The sequence below is a fragment of the Elephas maximus genome, chromosome 1 (assembly GCF_024166365.1).
Source record: "Elephas maximus indicus isolate mEleMax1 chromosome 1, mEleMax1 primary haplotype, whole genome shotgun sequence".
Classification (NCBI taxonomy): Eukaryota; Metazoa; Chordata; class Mammalia; order Proboscidea; family Elephantidae; genus Elephas; species Elephas maximus.
The window spans coordinates 19,318,027-19,328,421 of NC_064819.1; positions in this window are offsets into that span (position 1 = coordinate 19,318,027).

Below are 10,395 nucleotides of genomic sequence, written 5' to 3' on the forward strand. Positions count from 1 at the left end.
AGCAAAGTGTTCTTTTTTTTTTTTTGTCTCTGATGCTTTAAATTTGGATTTGACTCATCCCGTTTTTTATTTGAGGAATTATTGGGGGGAGGTAATGCTGAGAGTAGGTAAGTCGAGGGTGGTTTTGGCAACTGTTCAGTCATGATTTTATTTCAACTGCCCAACCTGAAATTTTTTTCTAGTAGTCTGCCAGGTGAGTGTGCAGTGTTCTACTACCAATGGGAATTAGTGGAATTGGAAGGGAGCTCCTAGGAATTGTTCCCCTCTGTTTAAGTCTTTCTGGGAAGATGATGGTGTTGACCAGAAATGGAAAAGGATTGTGTAGGCTGATCTTTGAATCTTATTATCATCTGACCTCACTGTTTAAGCAGAGGGGTTGTAAACTTTGCATTATGCCTTATTCTAGTAAAATGGTTTGTTCTAAGAAAACCCAAAAAACCTTAACCAACAATAGAGCTAATAAACATTGGAAGACGGAAGGTACTTGTTCAATTACACTCCTTGGTCTCTCAAGTATCTCTTGTATAAGCAATTACTTAAAAACAATACACTTTCTTTTCCTCTGCCTTATGTAAAAGTGACACCCAACTGAAAAGTAAGCGCACACTTTCTCTATCGTAGGGCACTGTGCCTGGCTAGTTGGGAGATATGGATATAAGATTCTTTCCCTGCCTTTAAAGATTATAACACATGGTGTGTCTACAGAGCAGAGAGCACAGCTTTGGGAGAACAAGGAAGGAATTCAAAATATGCTTATCGTCTAGTCCTTCTGAGGAGGTCTTTCTGGTAAGACAAACTGGGAAAGACGGGCTGATTATAATTACCAAGCTTTTGCTACTTAATAAATTCTTATGCATTTCCCTTAAAACCAAATCAAGAACTCTTCAGTCACCTACCAGGAGCCCTGGTGGCTCAGTGATTAAAGTGCTCAACTGCCAACCGAAAGGTTAGCAGTTCGAACCCAACCAGCCACTCTGGGAGAAAGACGTGACAGTCTGCTTCCTTCAAGATAACAGCCTTGGAAACCCTATGGGGCAGTTCTACTCTGTCCTACAGGGTCCCTATGAGTCGGAATTGATCGACAGCAATGAGGTAGTTACCTACCACAAAATGGTTGCTAAGCAAGATAAAAAAATAGATACACAGAAATCAGAAGTGGCCAGTGATTTTTTTTTAAGCACATAGAGATTAATCCAGAATGTTGAATTTCAGAAATTGAATTTGAAGCAGGTTGTGGATTGTTGTCAGTTAAGCCATTGCTGCCATTTTAGGACGGGGGCAGGGAGAATAATGAGTTCTGTTTTGAACTTGTATTTGAGATTCCCTTGAGACTTCAGGAACTGATTCCTCATAGTCAGGTCTGGGTCTCAGAGACACATGCCTTGGTTTAAGATACATTCAGAGTTATCAGCAGGTAGACTGTATTGAAGATGGGGGAGTAACTGAGACACTGGGAGAATGTGTCAGATGGGCTAGCTGAGCAGAGAATAAAGGGGACAAGAAGCATCCAGAGAGGTACCAGGAAAGCCAAGACAGCGTGGTTTCATGGAAACCAAGGGAAGGAATGTTCCAGGAGGAGGCTGTCAACAACAGAGCTGCGAAGAGGGCAAACGTGAGGAAGGAAGGCTTCATCAGGTTTAGGTCACCTAGATGGTTAGTGACCTTGCTGAGAATGACTTCGTTGGCCTTGTAAGGGTGGAATCCATATTGCAGAGGGTTGAGAAATGAATGGAACGTGAGGAAACAACACTGCATGTGTAGGCAGCTTGTACCAGAAGTTTAGTTGTAAAAGAAGATGGAGGTGGAATGTCTGCTGGGGTGGGGCAATGATTTGTGTGTTTTAGAACTTATTTAGTATAACTTATGAGATGGGAAGAGAAAATTCATCTCCTGTATATAGGTTTGAGTGCACACATTACTACATAGTGTTTAAAAATTAATCACCAGCAGTAGCAATTAGAAGAGACCTATAAAACTGCCTAATCAATAACCCTGCCTTCCTAATCTTTGAAATAGCTGTCTTATTTCTAATTAAATTATAATGCACACATGATGTTTATTAAGCCTCTCAGCCTGCTCTTTTTCTCAATGCAGTGCCTAAAAAGCACATCATTGCTTTCGATAATGTGGGCTTATGAGATCTAGATTAATATTTTCCATTATTTTCATGTCATTTGCTTCCAAAAGATCATCTATTTTTAAACCATTAATTAGTTTCCAAGCAGATGGCACAACAACTGAGAAGTCTTTTTCAGGATCAGAGGCTTTGGTATATATTAAGTTAGAAGCCCAAATTTGATGGTTCTTTCTTTACACATCCAGATTTTAGTTATAAAAATTATCAACTGACGGCAAAAAAAAAAAAAAAGCTATTGAGGAAAATCTTTAAAACTACTACCTCTTATTTTTTTATTGCATGAAATTTTGGATGGTAAACGTGGCAGGTCTTAGAGAAAAGGAATATTCCAACGCCCCAATACAAAACAGTTGAGCACAGAGCTAGACAGTTGGAAACTAGTTTTGGACTTGAGCAGTCAAAGCATAGCTTCCAAAAAGATACCTGAGAAAAAGCAGATCTTAAGTTTACATTCCTTTGTTCAAACTGAACGTGCACAAAACCAAACTCATAAACTTTCCCCATCAAACAATGTATCATTGTGGAACAGTGTCTTCCTGTCACCCATGCTATGTTCCCAAGTCATCCTGATGCCCTCCTTCCCCTCATCCCCACATCTTATCAGTTACTATGCTCTGTCAATACTACCTCCAGAATGTCTCTTGAATCAATCCTTTTCTAGCTTCTGTAACTACTCTTACTCCAGCCCTTTATTACCCACCTCTCAAGTAGCCTCATTCTTTCAGTCTCTTCTGTCACGCTTGCAAATCTACATCCATCCTATTCCTGGCTGTTAACTACCCTTTTTAAAACAAATTTAATCATGCCTTAAAATATTCTGTTCAAAAGTGCCTGGCTCCCCATAGCTTGTGTAAAAAATCTTAACTGTTTACCCTTAAGTCCTTTCTGCTCTGTCCCTGGCCTGCTTTTCCAGCCATATTTCTTTCCACCCTCTATATATTGGGTTATATGTCTCCTGGGCTTGCATGGAGCTGGATTACTTTTTTATTTCAAGCATAGTCCTTGCTTTCTTCTTTTCTCTCTTAATATCATCCCTGTACCATTCTGGTCTTTTTTGTCTTTTAGGTCAAATCCCACCTGCTTTATTAAGCTTTTTCATATTACGATTGTATTTTCCTCTTTGAATCCCAATTATATTCTTCCATTTTCATATTCTGATCTGTTTTATAATTATTTGTGGTCCTGTCTTCTCTTGGGCTAATCATGCCTTCTTCATAGTTTCTAACACATAGGAAGGTGAACAACAAATGTCTAATTGTTCTTAAGGTATTCTGATTTGTGAAGCATTAGTCTGTAATTCCATTCATAACGATGAAATCCTAGAATCAGTTTACAGTTGGGTGTGGACAGAGGAACCAAGAAGAAAGGTTGCATAAATTCTAGTGCCTTGGACCTATTTCCTGATTGGATGTAAGAAAACATTATAGCTGCATTACCCTTTCTTTTTTCTCTAGACCTGGACACCAAGCAAACTTGCTGGATTGCCAAGGTAGTAGTTTTTGCAAATTCCAACAGATGGAATTTGGGCTACCCCAGAAACATCAGTTTAGTTTAAGCTGAGTTTATCCAATCTGTGCAAGGCCTTAAAATATTCTAAGATGCTAGGAATTAACTATACATAGATCCTGTCTCAGGAGCCCTGGTGGCACGGTGGCAAAGAGCTTGGCTGCCAACCACAATGTCAGCAGTTTGAATCCACCAGCTGCTCCTTGGAAACCCCGTGAGGCAGTTCTACTGTGTCCTATAGGGTCGCTATGAATTGGAATTGACGGCAACGGGTTTGGTTTGGGGTCTCTCAAGGACTGGAGTAGGTTTGACTTGAACAGCTGTCTGCTTCCAACTGCTGGTTAGCAAGAAAACAGTGGTATTTTATATTTTTCAGCGGGTCCATGGACATAAAAATGTTAATTTCAGCAGATGGGTCAATTTTACTCAGGGAAAAAAGTGTCCGAACACTGTACCAGCACCAAAAATAGCTTCTTGAAGGCAATGAGTGCCAGGATTTAGAAAGGTTAAAAATAAAAACAAAAACATTTTCACATACTTTTCAAATGGTGGCAAAACATGCTACGCTTTACACAGAAACTTCTTCAGTGTGCTTATTTGTCATCAGGATAGTTTCTTGCATAATCCAAACGATACACATCTCTGCCAAGTTTTGGTAAATTCCCAGGCATTTTTCATCTGCCTCTTTCCTTTCAAGCTATTTATTGATATGAGAAGGATTGTTTAAAAGCAGTTTGTTATCCACATGCATCTGAATCTGGCTTTGAAGAGAATTTGTTTTTGGCTGTTATTCAATCCCAAGAGAATACATTAAAAACCTGGGTGACTGGCTAGCTGGTTGGCAGCTGGGTTTTACAATAGCTTTGTCCTTAATCTGGTTTGCTTCAATTACACATTACTCTGTAATTTCCCTCTTACATTCAAACAGCAACAATAAGGTTTTGCTAAATATCGTAAAAGTGAGGGAGAACTTATAGAAGTATGAAAATGAATTTGTGGAATTCACATTGTTACATTGTTGAAAACAAATGATCCCTTTTTCTTACCGTGCAAAGATGGCCGACGTAGCACCAGGTTACTGCCTGGTTAGGATTTACTGAGACTGAATCGCTTAGTCTGAGCAGTCATACCTACAGTGAAAGCCTGAGAATGACACAGGTCATTTCTCAGGTGCCTCCAACGCCAGCATGAGGTCCTCCGTAGATCTGCAAACATGGTTACCAGCAATGTTGACAAAGCCTGTACCGTGGTTTATCTGCTAACCTGAAAACTGGTTTCTGACTTTCATCTTTATCCACGGTGTAACATCAGTATTCACTTAAAAAAAACTGTCCACTTCTTGAAGTAGTGTATAAATAATAATGTATAGATACAGAATATTACAAAATACCTTAGAAAATCAGAGAGTGCCCGTCATAGAAGGTATGCTTTAGGGACTCTTCTGGTTGCAAGTGACAGAAATCAAATCCTTGAGCAAAATAGAAATTTTACGGCTCACATAACTGTAAAGCCCAGAGGTAGATCTGACTATAAAAAGGGCTGAAATTTAATACCATATCTAAACCTCAAACTCATTCATTTGCACCTCTAAGTAACTAATAATAATAATAAAAAGCTAACATTTATTGCACTTTTGTTCTAGAAACTGTCCTAAAGGTTAAAAAAAAAAAGTTGTCGATTCCAACTCATAGCAGCCCTATGGGACAGAGTTGAACTGCCCCATAGGGTTTCCAAGGCTGTAATCTTTACGGAAGCAGACTGTCACATCTTTCTCTCGCAGAATGGCGGGTGGTCTCAAACCACTGATCTTTTGGTTAGCAGCCAAGCGCTTAACCACTGTGCCTTCAAAACAACCCTAAGGTACTATTATTATCACTATTTTACAAGTACAGAAATTGAGGCCCTGAGAAATTAAGTAACCTGTCCAAGGTCACACACAGGCTAGTAAGTGGTGCATCCAAGATTCCAACCCAGCCAGTCTCCAGAGCCTGTGTTCTTAACAGGTGTGCCATATTGCTGCCAAAGTCCGTGCTGCACCTCCTTTACCTGCTGCTTGTGTTGCAGTCTGCATATTTTTGCTTCCAGTATCTTCTCTTACCACATACATAACAAAATGCAAGCCCTCTGTCCTGGCCTGCAAAGCTCTGCATGGTCCAGCTCCTGCCTACCTCCACAGCATCATCCACCACTCTTCCCCCCCGCCCCACTCTTTGCTATTCCCACCCCAGGAACTTGACAGATTCTGTGCCCTCTTTCTGAATTGCCCTTTCCCCAGTTTACTGTTTAACTTGCTCTCATTTTATTCACATCTCTGCCTGATGTTACCTCCTCCATGATCACTGTCATCTCCTACCCTGTTATCTTTCTTCATAGCATTTATCAGTCTTAAAATTATCTACTTATTGTTCTTGTTTTTGTTGCTCTTCTATTCCATTACAATGCAGTTTCCACAAGGGCAAGCATTTTCTCTGTTCGTGACATGTCTCTGGTGTCCAGAGCAGCACCAGGCACCTAATAGGTGCTCTGTGTCTGTTGAATGAATAAATGGAGCTCCTGTCAACAATCTATGAGGTAGATAGTATTACAGCTTTTATATAGATGAGTTGGACTCAGAAAGATGAAATGTCTCAAATCTATTGGCTAATAAGTGGTTGGAACTAAAGTGAGACTAAAATCCCTCCCTCTTCACTCTCAGGCCTGAGCATTTTCACTGTACAACCACTGGCTGCCTGACGTCGTCTGTTTTTCTCTTCTTTGCCTCCAGTGTGGCCACAAAACGTTTCTAAAATTACTGTCTGTCTCACTTATCACAGCATCCAAACCACAGGTAAGATTGACCATAGTGTTTGAATTTAAACTTTTGCTATTTTCTGCCATGGTTTTTCCGTGGCTAAGACTTTGAAATATTTATAAATCTGTGTCCTTTTCCCCATCTCCCGTTCTATCTGCTGTCAAAATAGCCAAATCCAAGTCTTTGTTTAATTTAAATGAATTCATTTATTCAACATGGCTTTAAATCCCAGCTCTGCTATTTAAGAACACAAGTCATTAAATCTCTCTGGGCCTCAGCTTCCTCATTTAGTAAATGGGAATAATAACAGTACCTACTTCATAAGGTAAAATGATTAAATGGGATTATGTAAAGTGCTTGACATATAGTAATGGCTCAATAAATAGTAGTGTCTTAGTCCTCTAGTGCTGCTATAACAAGAAATACCACAAGTGGATGGCCTTAACAAAGAGAAGTTTATTCTCTCACAGTCCAGTAGGCTAGAAATCCGTATTCAGGGTGCCAGCTCCAGGGGAAGGCTTTACCTCTTTGTTGGCTCTGGAGGAAGGTCTTTGTGATGCATCAGGCTTCCCTCGGTCTGGAAGCATCTCAGTGCCAGAACCTCAGGTTCAAAGGATGTGCTCTGCTCCTGGCACTGCTTTCCTGGTGGTATGAGGTTCCCACATCCCTCTGCTCACTTCTCTTTTATATCTGAAAAGAGATTGGCTTAAGACACTACCTAATCTTGTAGACCTTATCAGTACAATTGCTGATAATCTACTTATTACATAATAATGATAGGATTTAAAACATATAGGGAAATCACATCAGAAGATAAAATGGTAGACATATACAAGGGAATTATGACCTAGCCAAGTTGACAGATATTTTGGGGGGACACAATTCAATCCATAGCAAGTAGTTATGAACTGTATGGCTACGTTCCATACACTCACAGCTGTGAGGATACAGCAACGAACAAGCCAGATCTGGGCCCTTCTCCCTCAGTGCTTTCAGGCTGATGGGCTGGATAGTTAAATAAATACAACAACATATGTCACAAACTCTAAGGGGAGGGTGATAACCTTGGAGTTACCCTTCTGTCTCACCCCACATCCAATCCATCATGTAGCTCCACCTTCACAAAACATCCACAATCCTACCCACATTTCACAACCTTTACTGCTGGCACCCTGGTTCAGACCTTGATCAGCCCTCCCTCGAATAATAACCTCCTAACTCCCTGCTTCCACCCTTGTCCCTTACAGTTTAGTCTCCACAGAGCAGCCAGGGGTGATTTTGGTAAAATTTAAGTCAGAACGTGCCATTCATGTTAGAATGATGGTCCCCCCAAGATGTCCATGTCCTAATTCCTGGAACCTGTGAATACGTTACAAAAGGGACTGTGCAGACATGATTAAGTTAAGGAACTTGAGATGGGGAGATTATTTTGGTATTTTTAGGTGGTCCCAACCTAATCACATGAATCCTTAAAAGTGGAGACCCTTTCCCAGCTGTGGTCAGAGGGAGATGTGACTATGGAAGAAGGGTCAGGGAGATGTGACATTGCTGACTTTGAAGATGGAGGCGTAGGACCAAGAGCCAAGGAATGTGGATGGCCTTTAGAAAATGGAAAAGGAAAGGAAATGGATTTGTCTTAGTCATCTAGTGCTGCTATAACAGATAAACAGAAGTTTATCCTCTCACAGTCTAGTAGGCTAGAAGTCCAAATTCAGGGTGCCAGCTCTTGGAGAAGGCTTTCTCTCTCTGTTGACTCTGGAGGAAGGTCCTTGTCATCCATCTTCCCTGGTCTAGGAACTTCTCAGCATAGGGACCCAGGTCCAAAGAACACCCTCTGCTCCTGGCACTACTTTCTTGGCAGTATGAGGGCCCCCTGTCTCTCTGCTACCTTCTCTCTGTATCTGAAAAGAGATTGACTCAAGATGCAACCTAATCATATAGTTGAATCCTGCCTCATTAACATCATAGAGGTAGGATTGACAACACATAGGAAAATCACATCAGATGACAAAATGGTAGACAATCACACAATACTGGGAATCACGGCCTAGCCAAATTAACACACATTTGGGGGGGAACACAATTCAATCCATGACAGGATTCTTCTCCAGAATGCCAGCACCTGGCTTTTAACCCAGTGAGACCCATGTCCAACTTCTGACCTCCAGAACAGTAAGATAATATATTTTGTTGTTTAAAGCCACTAAGTTTGTGGTAATGACACCAGCAGTAGAAACTAATACATCACTCTTCTGCTCAGAACCCTCTAGGGGCTCCTCATTTCACACAAGCCCCCTGAACTTCCTTGACCTCACTTTCTTCAGATAACCCCTTGCAAGCTCTGGTTCAGCTACAATGACCTACTTGCTCTTCCGTGACTACTCAAGCACTCTCTTGTCTTAGGGTCTTCGCACTGACTGTGCTTTCTTCATGGACTCTTCCTCCCCCAGAAAGCCACGTGACTGTCTCTTAGGTTCCTTTGATGTCTGCTGGGATATCACATTCTCCACCAGCCTCTCCTCAACCTCCCAAGATAAAATAGTCACATGCCCCTTGTTCACTGACACACTCTACCTACCCAATCTTACCCTGCTTTATTTTTCTCATTAACACTCGTCACCGCCTGACATATTAGTTAATCATTTGTTTATTATCTCTCCCCTCCTCCCCCTCTTGAAAAATAAGAGCTCATGTGGGCAGAGGCTGTATCTCCTTTGCAACTCTGTCCCCTTGCATGGGGTAAGTGCTCAGCAAATATTGAGTGAACTGAATTGATAAGTGAGGGAGGAAAGGAGGGAAAGAAGGGAGAAGTGGAAGTGCAAAGGGAACACGGAAGACATCTGAAGCAGTGTGACGGAATGAGGGAAGAAGGAAAGTGGAGCTTGCATAGGAGATAACTGAATGCAGAGAGTGAAACGTTTCACATGTAGGGAACAGCATGTGCGAAGATCTGGAGGTCACAGAACTGGTCAGGAGGCTAGAACACACGATGGCAGCAACGATGAGCCTTGGAAGTTATTTTAAGCAGTTTGGACTTACTGTTAACTGCTTAGGTATGTATGGCACAGTGGCTATGAGTACTGACTCTGGAGCTAGACTGCTGCTTGGGTTCAATTCCTGGCTCTGCCTCTCACTAGTTGTGGGACCGTGGGCATGTTATTCAACATCTCTGTAAAATAAGTATGATAATAACCCATTTTCTAGGGTTATCATGAGGAATTAATGAATGAAACCCATATAAAATGCTTTGAATAGTGCCTGGTACATTGTAAGTGTGGTGTGTTAGTTATTATTATGGGCAATAGGAAGCCTCTGAAGATTTTTACGCAAAGCAATGGCATGACAGGACTTGTGTTTTAAAAAGAATATTGAATAACATGGACTACCAGAAGAATGAACAAATCAGTCTTGGAAGAAGTACAGCCAGAATGCTCCCTAAAAGCAAGGATGGCAAGACTTCGTCTTATGTACTTTGGACATGTTATCAGCAAGGACCAGTCCCTGGAGAAGCACATCACGGTTGGTGAAATGGAGGGTCAGTGAAACAGAGGAAGACCCTCAACGAGATGGACTGACACACTGGCTGCAACAATGGGCTCAAGCATAACAACGATTGTGAGGATGGCGCAAGACTGGGCAGTGTTTTGTTCTTTTGTACATATGGTTGCTATGAGTTGGAACTGACTCGACAGCACCTAACAACATAGCTGCAGTATATAAAATGACTTGGGCAGGGCTAAACAATTTACAAGACTGAATTTCACTCATTAACTAAGTGAGTAGGCTAAGTCTTCTGAAAAAAGCTTTACATGAAATATGAGACCTTTTTTGAACTAAAAGTAAGGATCGCTCTTATTCAAAGAAATTTTTATTACATAGTTAAAAGTGGGTTAGCTGGCACAGTATGAAATGATACAAGGAGTTTTTGCTTATGTGTATAGTACTTTTCAAACTGCAGGTT